General features: G+C 40.4%; 2 long non-coding RNA genes across 2 annotated transcripts; one reads left to right on the top strand and one right to left on the bottom strand.

Annotated features, from left to right (window-relative positions):
- Positions 1-9,306: 9,306 nt before the first annotated feature.
- LOC139435584 (uncharacterized) lies at positions 9,307-10,933 on the bottom strand. Its single transcript, XR_011644815.1, has 3 exons — positions 10,875-10,933; positions 10,433-10,524; positions 9,307-10,146 (listed from the first exon to the last, which is right to left on the bottom strand). It is a non-coding gene; the product is annotated as an uncharacterized lncRNA (long non-coding RNA).
- A 156-nt stretch (positions 10,934-11,089) lies between these two features.
- Positions 11,090-12,662, top strand: LOC139435571 (uncharacterized). Its single transcript, XR_011644803.1, has 3 exons — positions 11,090-11,193; positions 11,470-11,662; positions 11,874-12,662. It is a non-coding gene; the product is annotated as an uncharacterized lncRNA (long non-coding RNA).
- Positions 12,663-14,444: the final 1,782 nt, after the last annotated feature.

Raw genomic sequence — 14,444 nt, forward strand, 5'->3', positions numbered from 1 at the left:
TTCCTTTCATAAGCAGCAGCTTTTCCAAACCAGGTTGTCTATATCTAACCCTTCCCGAGGACAATCTGACTTCTTCCAATCATGGACGCAATCCCAGTGCAATCCTTCCTTGATTGCCGAGAAGCAGATAACACAAGTCTTTCACAGAATGCCATCCACATATCAGTAAATCATCAGCCAAAAGTTTAGGAATATGCTGAGGTTATTAACTATATGTCGATATGAATATAGGAAACTTGTTTTGGTTGTTGTGCAAGCCACCTGTTAGACATTAAAAGAAGACTTATAAAAAAGTGTTTCTTCTGTCTCACTGCAGTACACTGCAGAGCTTTGTTCTCAAACCGCTTCACAGAAAGACCAACACCTTTATCCTGTGTAACCTTATTCTCTGCTTCTATCTACAATCTCCCCTTAAATTACAGTAACCCGTTTGTTGTGGGTGAGAGGCTCTTAGAAAGGAACTCAATTTGTGACCGTCTTATGCAGTAAGTTAGCTTTCAGAGCCTGCTGTTCGGTGTTCTGCCAACAGAATTGGCAACATGGCAACATATGATTTCTATAGGCCCAGGGAGAAAGAAGCACCTGTTTGAAAGTAATTTGCCTTTATATAAGCATGTGTTGATAAGGGACTGAGTCTTGAGTTTTAATTATACCTAAGAAACAGCACCCGAGGCTTTGTGTTTTGTAAGTTCCAGGGCGCTATTTATGTTATATTTTTAATGAATCCCCTAATGGCATTAACATTTAAACAACATAAACACATTTTTATGGAGAGCCATGAGTAATATTATATTATAACTCCAATAAGTATTTGTTAGCTCGACAAAACAAACTTGTTCTCTCATATTTTTCTTATATTTGAAACCGTTTGCTGTGACATAATAACATAAAATGAACACAATTTATATTCCTTTGAAGGTACAGCAATTGAACATTTATATTGAATAACATCTCTGCCCTATGTTTAATACTTTGATTTGATACTGAATATGTACAGGCAATCATGAAAATGTTGTCATTTTTAATAAGCTCTGCAGTAAACAGATATTATTTTTTAATTATTTACAGCAGCTACTGTGTTCTGGATCTGGATTAATACTGAGCAGAACCCAGAGGTATCACGCTCAGTGGGGGATGGATGATCCCCGCTAAATGTCTCTTAAAATTTGTCGGAAGCACTCCACGGTTTCTGCGATGACAGCTTCTTCTGGTAGCAAGTTCCACTCTCTGATTGTTCTCGGAAAGAAGGAGTATTTAAGAGTGTCACTAGTTGCGAAAATTTGCTCGAAGTTCAAAGAGTTGGCTTTGCGGGTTGCACTTCTTCTAAATGGCTTTAGGTACATTGATGCATCAATGGCTGAGATGTTATGGACAATCTTGAAGAAGAGAACCAAACAAGCCAATCGCCGCCTTTCACTTAATTCCACCCAGTTCAACCGCTTGAGCATTTCTGTGACACTGCTGTCCCATTCATAATCTCCAAAAATGAATCTTGCACCTCTTCTTTGTACTGATTCCAGGGCATCACTGTCTTTATCAGTGTAGGGGTCCCAGACCGAGCTGGCATACTCTAGTTTAGAACGTACTAGGGCCACAAAAGCTGTCTCCTTCAGTTTCTGGGGACAGCGTCGCAGTTTCCGGCGTAGGAAGCCAAGCGAACAGTTTGCCTGTGTTACAATTTGGCCAAATTTCAGGTTGTTATGGATTTCTACCCCAAGATAAGGCTGGTGGGTCACCTCTTTTAACACCTGGCCACATAGAGTATAGTTTTTAATGTGCGGGTTTGTTGATCTGCTTGTTCGTAGGATGTAGCACTTACTAGTATTAAAGCACATTCCCCAAGTGTTCGCCGATTCCTGAAGTCTAGTCAGGTCACCCTGTAGGTCTTCTTGGTCACTTCCATTTTTAATAGGCCTGTAGAGCAGGCAGTCATCCGCGAATAACCACACTGTAGATGCTACATGTGACGGCAGGTCATTAATGTAGCATAAGAAAAGCAATGGACCGGCACAGTGCCTTGTGGGACACCAGAGTCAACGTGAACTGTACTTGATTTCACCCCTTCTACGACTACTTGTTGGCTCCTTTGCATAAGAAAGGTTGTGGTCCAATCAAGTATTGGGCCGGTTATACCCATGTGGGCCAGCTTTAGCAACAGGCGCTTATGTGGAACCGTGTCAAAAGCCTTTTAGAAATCAAGGATTGCCACATCGACTTGCAATTTCTGGTCATGATATTTTGCCAGGTCATGCATTGTGACTAGGAGTTGAGTTTCACACGAATGGTTTTGTCGAAATCCATGCTGGAACGGGGTGAGGACATTATGCTTTTCCAGGTGATTCAACAGGTGTTTGCAAATGATGTGTTCCAGGAGTTTACAACATACTACTGTCAGGGAAACTGGTCTGTAATTTGCGGCAGTGTGCCGGTCCCCTTTCTTGAATATAGGAGTAACATTTGCCTGCAGCCAGTCATCGGGTAGATTTCCTGTTTGCAGTGACTGCGTGAATATGCACTTGAGCAGTGGGCCTATTTGGGGGGCCAGCATTTTGAGTATACGATTGGGTAGACCATCTGGGCCGCTAGCCTTGTTGATCTTAATATTTGCCAGTAGTTTGGTCACTCCTTCAGTCGTGATGATCAGGTCTTCTATCTGCGGGGCTGGATCTCCTGATATAGAGGGCTGGCTACCATCATCCTTAGTAAATACAGATTTAAATTGTTTGTTGATGAGTTCAGCCTTGTCTTTGCTGCTACTGTAGAGGTCTTCACCCTCTCGAATAGGAGAGATTCCAATGTTGTCCGCTCCACACTCTTTGACATATTTCCAGAATAGTCTGGTATTGTTTTCAGCAAGACTCTGGGTGAGTGTGTTTTCGATATAGTCCCAGTGTGCACTGCGAAGGTTATTTTGAACATGTTTCTTTTGACTGCAAGTTTTCCCAATCACAAGTTTTGCCTGATCGCTTGGCTTTGTTGTATAACTTATTTTAATTTTTTATTTGGCCTTTCATGCAGTGAGTGAGCCAGGGCAGGTTGTGCCGTGTGGTAGTGAACTTGGTCGGGATATGCTTATCCATCTGTGAAAACAGTTCGTCTCTGAGCATATTCCAGTTGTCATTCACAGTTCGCTGGTTTTCTGTTCTAACAAATTCTGTGCTGAACACTTCCAGCTCAGTTTGGATGGCTTCCCAGTCTGCTAATGAACATTTGTAAATGTTTCTCTGTGCTTTCTTTGTATATACAGGATGTATACTAGAGTCCATCATGACAGCACAGTGATCTGATATGCCTGGTATTGTTTGCACATTTTGCACGAGCGTTTGATTTGAAGTGAATATCAAGTCTAATATGTTCTGTATTCGAGTAGGCTCGAGTTGTACTTGTGTTAGTGAGTATTCTTTGACTATGTCTAAAACATGTTGGTTTAGAGCTATGTTGTTTGTACCTGGTTGTTCATCTTCCCAATCTATACCAGGTGCGTTGAAGTCACCACCTAGAATTATTGTTTTTTTCTGATGCGTTGCCAGGCAATAGAGAAATTGATTTCCGAAGCTCATCCAGTTTGGTGTGATGGTCACTTGGTGGTCTATAGAAGCTACCAATGTAGAATGTTTTGCTCGCTTGGGAAACCTTGACCGAGACCCACATGATTTTAATTTCTGTGGTTGCAATCCTTGTTGCTGTAAAGCCTTCCTTTATGCCGATGAAGACTCCACCTCCGTTTATATTGCGATCCTTCCTAAAGATAGTATAGTGTTTGGGGAATATTGCACCATTCTTTATGGTTTCATCTAGCCATGTCTCGTTCCCAATTATGCAATCTGGTTTGGTGTCATCGATGAGAGCATGCAGGTTGGGGGTCTTGCCCTTTACGCCACCATAGTTGATCAAGATTGTTCGCCATTGATTATGTCTGTTGGTTGTGGTCCCTACAATGTTGTCGGCTGAGTCATCCGCAGAGGTTGTGTTTATGGTTGACAGACTTTCACTCACTTCTTGGTCACTGATTTCAGATTGGTTTTCAGTTGTCAATATTACATTGTTATTGGTGGTTGCTGGGTGTCCGTTTTCTCTATATTGGGTTATGGGTTCGAGATCTATTCTTGCTTCCTTAGTTTGACTAGTCGCAGGTTCCAGGGTGGACCGCGCCCATCTGATGTGCCTCCAGATTCCTTCAGTGATGCAGTGAAACTCCATAAGGAGATTAAAGATGTTTTTCTCTGCGGAAGTCATATTATCTTATTAAGAAGTCTGTTCAAACTTTCCCACACAAACCTCCACATTCGCCTCAAAGCTGCTTCTTTTACCTTGGTAGATAAAGACTTATTAATCATTCCCACCTACAGTGTTTTGAAGCATCTAAATGTCCTTCAACTTCACTAGCAAACATTAAATTCAGGCTTCAGTCCCTCGTGCTTTGTGCTCTGAAAGGTGTGAGAGCGGGATGAACCCAGAGTCAATATTTATGTAGAGGCTCAGTCTGCAGTGGTCTGCTCTGCGGACACTATTTACAGTGGCTGGCACTCACCTGCAACAACTGAGTGAACTCTGGACCCTGAAACAGATGGTTGTTTCCCCCCCGCTGCATTATTTGTATTATGCCGCCCACATTTGTTGTTCTGAGTGAATGCAGAAGTTAAATCTGGCTGTGTTGGTCTCTTGGCTCTGGGTTATATAAATATCCTCTGAGGCAGTGCTTGTTTTCTATCTTGTCTCACTTTCATATTCAGTTTCATTCGAAACCCAGAAAGTTGTTTCATTCCAAGGTTTTTCATTTGATATATTCATGTCCTGCTCTCAAATCGTGTGAGTTTGATATCTTCATGAAAATCCTCGGAGGTAGTGCTTGTTTCTATCTTCTCTTAACTTATAAAATCAGTGTTAGTCCTTCACTCCCAGAAAGATGTTTCGTGCTTTGTTTTTTCATTTGATATGTTCCAAATGGTGTGTTTTTAACGTCTCAATGTGCCGAGCCTGCACTGTGTGATACGATCTCACTGAGAGAGGAGTGTTGCTGCCCCACTTCATCGATCTTCTGCACCCAGCAGTCAGAAACTGTCCGTTCCCATAGTGACCAATAAAACAAGCCTCTGCCGACCGACTCTGTATCTAAGGAAAAACACAAATATCAGAGTATTTTCAGTCTCACAAAAGGTGTTCCTGTGGTAACATTAAGATGTGTTATCTTGTGTTGTCAAGTCAACTGTGCTGCTTTCAGAGCTGGACCTCCTTTTAGCTCATGATCCAGATCAGGTGCACGGAAATCTTTTTCCCACTGCGGCTGTGTGCAGTCAGACCATATTGTGCTGAACCGTCTTTGTAAAATAGCAGCGTGTTCTAAAGTGCACGTTTTATTATTTATTATATTGGTAAAGTATTGTATTTATCGTGTTCCAATTTTGTTTCTGAAGTGCTACTGGATCATTCTATCATGATTTTGAAAGCAAATCCAAACCCATGTGGTAGACAGTCATCTGTTTACCTAATGCAACTCCTGAGTGTTGGCACTGTTTACATAGATAAGGTCGGCTCACTTCCCAATATGTATTATTTACCAAAACCAAACGGCAATTTCATTCTTAAATCCAGAGTTATTATTTACTAAGAATGGGTTATTTACTTAAGGAAAGAAAAATATAAAAAAAGTACTTGGTAGAGATGTGCAGAGACGTGACTCCAAATGAATGATAATGTTGCCGATGTAGCATTAGTTAATACAACTTGTTTATAATATATTTACCTTCTATCTAGCTTGTTAAGTCCAGAAAATTGGATTAATGCCGCTATAATTAATAAATGTAGTATAAATGAAAAGTTAATGTTACATTGATGTGCCATTATTTAATAACGACTAATAAAAGCCTAGTTCAGAGACTTATTGAGTAAAATACAAGCGTGTATGTAAATGAGTAATGCAAGGAAATATCAGGTGACATTTGCAAACACAAACAGTGTTTTCCTATACCTGTAGATACACATGTTGATTTAAAAATAGATTAAGATGCTGCTTCAGGTACAAAATAAAAAATATGTCTGAAACAGTGATCTTTTCAGGCACTTAAGCAACTAACAGACAATGTAAGTCTTTCATTTACTGCCATATAATGTTTTATTGTCTTCACTGCTGTAATGTCACCACTCATACTGCTTGTAAAAGCAACTCGACCAAAAGCAGAGAACATTTTGTACCCAATTCTTGTTGAAGAAACAGGACATCAGCGCCAAACACAGGCCCATCACATTAATCAACTCATTCTCACCCAGAGCAGACACAGGCACACCTGAAGTAACGCCATCTGGATACCTATGAAGGAGGTGATGATCTCTGAGGCGGCACAGTGTCTGCATACAAAGCTAGGGTGTCATTATGCTGCTGAAGTGTTTATGATGTTCATTAGATGGCCTCGACATGCTTCATCTGACACACAAAGAGGACGGCGCTGGGTATCGATCACAAACAATCTTCTCTGTGATTCTCTGCCTTTCACTTTTGTTCCTTTTTCCAATTTCATACATTTACTATAACCTATTCTGGCATGCTTAACAGATATGATGCCGAGGAACAATTTGTTTGTATAATCTTAAAGCTGCTTTTCAGGTAGAACGTATGCTATCAAAACTAAAAGTGTCTGAAAATAGTGAAATTATCGGATTTTAGACTGACTTATTTCACCATTTAGTCACATTTTTTGTTTAAAGCATATGGGAAAATCCAAAGACATCCTTTTCAGTTTAGAGAAAATAAAACAAATCTGTACATCCATATCTCCAAATGATGTACATTAAAAAAACAAATAAGTATTTCTCTCTCTACTATCCTTACATAGAAAACACATCTGGAAAATCTCCCGAAGCTTGAAACAAGCCTTTTTTCTTGGCTCATGAGAAGTTAACATCTTAAGGCTGCGTGGTGTTCACTGGACTGTGATGAACCAATCGCCATTTCTTTTTTCCCCCTCTCTGGAGATTTCTAACAAAGAGCTGTACAATGAATCTAAATATGGGTAATGAGACATTGTTATGAGCTGTATCGTGATTGCATAATGGATCTGGAGCTGGAGTTATAAAATTTAAATTACACATCTCATCAATAGGAACAGATTACTAAAACCCTGACATTGTGGAGATTTTATATATCTCGTAAAAAATTAAGCGAGCAGTTCCAAATAGCTTTTAAAAGTGAATAAATTATCTGTTAGCTGATAAGCATCCCAGTAAAAGAATGAAGATAAGCTCTGGATATTAAAAATATAATACATGTATGTATAGTACACAGCCTGGTATGGTAATCTGACAGTACTATAGAAAATCATCGGTTATTACAGCCTGGTATGGTAATCTGACAGTGCAGCTGAAATCAGAGATCGCTCGTCTAGTGCTATCAAAATTATGGTAGTTAAAAAACATCCATCCCATAAACTCTATGAGCATTCCATCGTTAGACAAAACAATTGGTATCTGATCCCACCCACACCTCCACCTGTTCCTGCTCTTACCTTCTGGTAGGAGATATAGGGTCCCCAAAGCAGGCTACACCATTACACGTTGTCCTGCTAATGTCCATTTAGCTATCTATCGCATCGTAACGTATTGTATTGCAATGTATCACATAGTATCGTATCACATCACATCGTATCGCAACGCATCGCATCATTTCACATCGAATCATATCACACCGCATTGTTTCGCATCGTATCGTACCGTATTATATTGCATTGAGTCGCATCATATTGTATCTCATCGTACCATATTGTTTCGCATCGCATTATGTTGTATTGGATCGAGCCGCATTTTATGGCATTGTATTACAACCAGGCTTGGATTCTCCTCATTTTAGGGGCAAGGCTATTTGGCCTTTGGTGTCACACGTTTTTTCAGGGCGGAAAGGCCACATGTCAGGGCACAAAGGCCATTGAGGGAAACATTAGGATTTGGAGCTTACAGATAAATAACTTCACTTTCTAATGACAAAAAACAAATCACTTTTTTAATATCAATAATCGTATCATCATATAGGCCTATGCCTCCTTAGTATTACCGTATGTAAAATGAAATACTTTACTTTGAATAATTAGTGTTTTGTATGTTTTCCATCTACTACTACTCCCATTCACAAATCCGAAATGAAATCTAAAAATCAAAAATTATATTAATATGTAACAAATATATTACATTTCAGAGCAGAAGAAACAGCCGTCAAGGGTCAAACTCTGCACATACATCATTCAGCAGTGCACAGTGAAGCTCCACCATCCAACTGAATGAACAAGCAATACTGTGAAATGCAAAAGTGTGTGTGTGTGTGTGTGTGTGTGTGTGTGTGTGTGTGTGTGTGTGTGTGTGTGTGTGTGTGTGTCTCTTTAATCAACTCCTCACAGCTCCTCATATCTGTTCAGAAACTGGACAACAGTTAAAGATGTACAAACCACAGACTGTCTGTGTCATGACGAATACAGTCGCTGCTTTAATTCTGTCTTTAGGACGTTGTTGTGAGTTTGGACGGAGCAGCTACAACGTTAGTTTAGCCTGATCGATCCAATCTCCATTCACAAAACACGCATTTTAAAAGATTTTGCATGCCGTCTTGTCTGCACACTTGTCAAAGCATTAAAGCATGGTTTTTACTAACCGTTATCAGTATTTAGTTACTTCGGCATCATTTTGAAACGTGTATTACAATGAAATCACGATAAAATAGGTTAATTTGGTCGTAGTTGGTTTCCACCACAGTATTTACATGGATATAAGCCCCGCCCCCTCTCCAGCGCGTCCTGTTTGAATGACAGGAGTAAACACAGCTGACAGCCGCGGTGAAACTCCAGCGGTTGGAGCAATGCGAGTATTCGCATCGCGTCCGTTGTGAACGCAGCATAATGCAGTTCAGAAACCTGTTCTGACGCTTTTAAAGCAACTTTTAACAGTGCGAGGGGCCCAAAGGCCATGGTGGCCGTAGGACGTACAATTATTTGTGGGGCAGACCGAGGGGCTACGACCATAGATATATATAAACACTAGATGACTCACCCGCGCTGCTGGCCAATTGAGACCGACGTTGCCACTTGGCCGCCATCTTGCTACAGGCAGTTCTCTCATTCATAACATTATGGTTTACTATTTAAATAACCATAGCTTGCTCAATTTTCAACCAATTTTCAAACGGTTTGGTTTTTTATAAACATCAAAGATGTAGTTATGATACTGCATACTTATAATCATGGACTTTCATATGAAAATAACATTAATCAGATAAAGCAATAGCTATACACACACACACAAGGTATTTATATTAAATATTTGCCGGTGTATATATTTCCATTTATTTTATTATATTGTTAATATTTCAAATAAATTATAAAATTAAAATACATTTATATTTTATATATAAAAATCGGTCTCATGTTACCACTCTGTAAGCCAAGAGTTGTTAATTTAGCAATGCCTTAGCTTTAAGAACAGGGACACAACTAATGACAATAGCATATGTTGGTATATTATTTAGATATTCACACCTTTATCAGAAGAACCAAACCAACATAAAATGTGCTCACAGACAGGCCAGTTCTGTCTAATTTATCACAATTATTTTTGACATGAGATCTTCATATCATCCTAGTTTTGTATTTAGTTTCTAGATTTGTAAACAAATCCAGAACCTTTGAAATATGTTATTGAAAAAAGACCAAGAATAATCTGTACCATGTGTCCTTCTGTAGTCCATTTGTGGTTTGTCTTGTCTCACCCCGGCTGATATATCACAAAATCCACTGTTTAAATTGTTCCCTATATTGCCCCTATGCAATATAGGGAACAATTTAAACATAAACTATCCTATGTGTCCTTGGGTGTTATGAAAGGCGGCCCCCCAAAATAAATGTATTATTATTATTAAGAAGAACACATGGCACACCAACAATCAATCACCGTCCAGCCTCAGCTTTGGTATTCTTTCACAACCATGTTATGGGTTTATTAGACTGAGCAAACATAAACATATGTGGGGAACATAGTGCTGCGTCTCCTGTCCGGTCAAATTCCTCACTCCTGAAGTGCTCACTGCAGAGCAGTGTCCTGTCACAGGAAACAAAACCGTCCCTTCTTTGGGCGAGTTCCCACTGCCTCCTCCTCTCTTTGGTTTTGGGAAACCTTAAAAACATGAGAAAGGTAGCCAGATATATAAATTATTGTCAACATGTTCCTCCCTTCTTTCCTTTAACATTAAGGGTAGGACAAAAATACACACCGAAATTATCATATTTTTGGTATGTATGCATGTATGTATAGCCTACTTTAAGAATAAGACAACCACACTAAGAGTAATAAAAAAGGTGTCAGCCCCACTGATCCTGTGTAGCAGGACTTGTAATGTACATACATCCACTAATTAATTAACGATTATCCTAATTGTAGTCATAATATTGTCATATCTTACACGTGAAAGGTGATCCCACGGGTTCTTGTTTCCAGACTGCGGTGATTAGAGCATCCGTAGGCTGCACAAAAGTCCGGCATAGTCAGGTACTTCTGTAAACACAAAGCCAGCAAATTCCTGTATCATAATGCAAGATGTTTTTAACAAGCCAAACCACTTGGAATAAATCATGTGTAACTTAAGTTGTGTTGAAAGAAAGAGCAGTTCTGCCTCTCCCACTGGTGGAGTTGTGGGTCAACTTTGTAATACTAGGTCTCACTGACAGCCTCTTGTTATTAGCCAGCTAATAAATACAACCACATACACAAAGAAAAGCTGCAATTTCAACATGTCCAAGCATCCTGTATCATAGCCATGCTAATCATGTTTCTAATAAACCAAACCGTTTGTAAATCAGTCAAGATTTCAGTGAGTTAAGAGTATTTTTGTGCAGATCACTCACCTTACAACAGCTACCATAACGCGAATCAGAGTAACTGTTGACTGTAGCAAGATGGCGGCTGGTCAGCTACGCTGGAAAATCTCCCATGAGCCATCTAGTGTTTATATATATCTATGGCTACGACCATAGACATATAAAGAGTAGACGCCGCATTGGCTGCTGGGGCGCAAGAAATACGGCCGCCATCTTGGACCGGTCATCCTACAGACATTCTACCCATAGACAGCAGAGGTTTCAAGATGCCAGAGCACTGTGCAGCATATTGCTGTGCAAATCGGCGGACGATTGCGAACAGGGGTCGGGGGATTACTTTTCACAAGTAAGATTCAACATTATAATTGATTGTATTTTGTAAATAGAATATTATTGTACTGTATTGATGTCCGCCAGCGAAATCGTAGCCAGCAAACATTATGTTCATGGCCAACTGAGACTTTATAAATCGCTGCTGTAACAAGTGAATGTCCCCGTTGTGGGATGAATACAGTAAAATCTAATCTAATCTATCTAGGAAGAAGAAGGAAGAAAATAAGCTTGACCTCCTTCTTAAAATGTTTTTGTGTTGACTCTCAAATCTCCCGTTTTTATTTTGAAGGTTTCCCAAAGACAAAGATATGAGAAAGAAGTGGGAAGTTGCTTTGAGGAGGGAAGGGTTCACTGCAAGCGAGTCATCCGTGATTTGCAGTGAGCATTGTAAGCAGGACGAGTTTGACAGGACAGGACAGATTGTCCGACTCAGAGATGGTGTTATTCCCTCCATCTTCAGCTTCCCGGTTCACCTCCAAAGAGTAGGTGTATCATCATACGGTTATTAGCATTCATAAATGTAAATATTCTATTATCAATAACAGGGCAGGGTGACGTGTGTGTGTGTGTGTGTGTGTGTGTGTGTGTGTGTGTGTGTGTGTGTGTGTGTGTGTGTGTGTGTGTGTGTGTGTGTGTGTGTGTGTGTGTGTGTGTGTGTGTGTGTGTGTGTGTGTGTGTGTTTTTTCATTTTAGCCAGAAAAGGGCAGGACTACGTCTACTTCCAGAAAAGCTGAAGAGAGCCTGTCTGTGGCCCCTCAGGACGACCCAGAAGCTTCAACCTCACACTCACAACCTCAGCCTAATGATGTGAGTATTTCTATTTTCAACATCATATCATAATGGTCCTAGACAAAGTCAAATCTCATCTCTCTTGTTTGCTGCCACTCATATTAAACACACTCACAAATAAACACATACACACACAATTGAAGACATGTTGAACATGCATTCCTGGCACACACACACACACACACACACACACACACACACACACACACACACACACACACACACACACACACACACACACACACACACACACACACACGCATGATGCTGGCAGTGGCTTTGACAGGTGATGACTATAAGAAAGAATGTGGGCCATACTCTAGTTGTGTCAAAGTGTTGTGTGTGAAGTGAAACATCACTCAAACCATGTTCATCCCTCTTTCTACTGGGATCATAGCTATGTCTCGCCTGCTTCTCCTACTGCTCTTAAGGCCAGACTCAATGAAGCTTTAGCAAGAGTGGAGAGTCTCGAGCGAGAGAGGAAGAATGCCATGGCTAGAGAAAAGAGGGCAGAGACCACAGTGAGGAGTCTTTTGGGGGATTTGAGGGAAAAGAACCTCATTAATGAAGAACTCAAAGAGAGGCTTGATTTCTACTCAGGGAAGATGAAAGTAGCACTTTGAGATTCATGTACATCTTACTCTTACACTCTTTATTAAACTCCTTTGTTATTATATGAAGGGGACTTATTAATTTTTTCTCATACAATTTCAGATCTTCAAATAGACTTGAAGGCAAAGCAGGGCCATGAGTACTCCAAGGACCACAGAGAATGTGCCCTCACACTCCATCTACATGGTCCAAAGGCATACGAATACCTCAGAGAGACTACAACAAAAAGGTAGTCTTAATGTTGTTCAATTTCATTTTTGGAAATTACGGTTGCAAGTACGTTAAATAGCTACTTCTCAATTTTTTTACAGGTGGCTGTGTTCGGTGGATGGCAAGCCTGGCCTGAACAAGATGATGCTGGATATGCTGGAGAGAAGATGCCAGGACGACCAGGCTAAATATGGATGTGTTTCACTCATGTTGGATGCCATGGCCATCAGAAAACATGTGCAATATAATCCACATAACCAGTCAATGTCTGCTTTTGTAGACATGGGTGATGGAAACAATGAGACCGATGCTGCTACTGAGGCTCTTGTGTTCATGGTGGTTGGCCTACACGGACATTGGAAGGCTCCCATTGCATATTACCTGACGAAGTCTTTGTCACCTGAAACACAAAGGGTCCTAATCTAAATCTAAAATCTAATCTATCTAGGAAGAAGAAGGAAGAAAATAAGCTTGACCTCCTTCTTAAAATGTTTTTGTGTTGACTCTCAAATCTCCCGTTTTTATTTTGATGGTTTCCCAAAGACAAAGATATGAGAAAGAGGTTCTCAGTCATGCTTTGGAGGAGCCGCATGCACGGGGCATTCGGGTGTCATGAGCAACTTTGTGTAAATATGGTTTGGGCGGGGTGGTGTCATGTTCTTGTCTTTAACTTGAACATTTACATTTTTTATATAGATGTAGAAGTACATTTTCATTTTTTATGACATAGATATTCATTTTTACTGATATATAACTTCTGTCTATGTATAATGTATTATTGTTTCTTCATTTTTCAACTTATTAAAATAGCTGAGTATAGGCCTACACAATATGCTTCTCTATCATATATAGACCATTAGTGTTTTTTGATGTGTGTGTGTGTATATATTATATATCGTGTGTCTTTTGCAAAATACCTATCATACATAACATAGGCTATCAAATACCAGAATATTCTATTGCTGTTAAGCCTACTATGAATATTAAAATACGCCGAATCATGTGTCCGGTATCATGCCTACATATATGACGTTTGCAGAAACCCCCCCCCCGTGAAAATCAGTTTTGTATTCAGCGAGTTATGATTGATAAAATGCGCTGACACTTCATTGCGCCTGCCAGACAGATTACACTGAGTGGAGCGGGTGACCGGTCCAAGATGGCGGCCCCACGGCTCGTCAGCGCCAATAGGCAGTTGCGGTCGATGCGGCGTCTACTCTTTATATGTCTATGGCTACGACGGCCATGGCCGTCATGGCCGCCGTGAAAATCCCACCCTGATTACAACATATCGCATCTTATTGTATCATATCACATTGCATATTGTATTGCATCGGATCGTGTCTCATCGTTTCGTATCACATCGTATCGTATCACATCATATCACATCGTATCAAAAATAGGCTTTGATAGTCAGAGAAGTATTTAGATTAACTATAAAGCAAAAAGGCTGTGACAAGCCTTATATATCAGTGGTAACATCAAAGTATTTACAACACATGTAAGTAGGGGCGGACTGGCCATCGGGACGTTCGGGACGAATCCCGATGGGCCGGTACTGAAGTGGGCCGGTCGGACGATGTGGGCCGGCCGGTAACCGGCAGGGCTCGACATTAAATGGGCCGCTGGCCCGGAAGCACTATTTAGACACCC

Source organism: Pseudochaenichthys georgianus, chromosome 17 (genome assembly GCF_902827115.2).
Source record: "Pseudochaenichthys georgianus chromosome 17, fPseGeo1.2, whole genome shotgun sequence".
Taxonomy (NCBI): Eukaryota; Metazoa; Chordata; class Actinopteri; order Perciformes; family Channichthyidae; genus Pseudochaenichthys; species Pseudochaenichthys georgianus.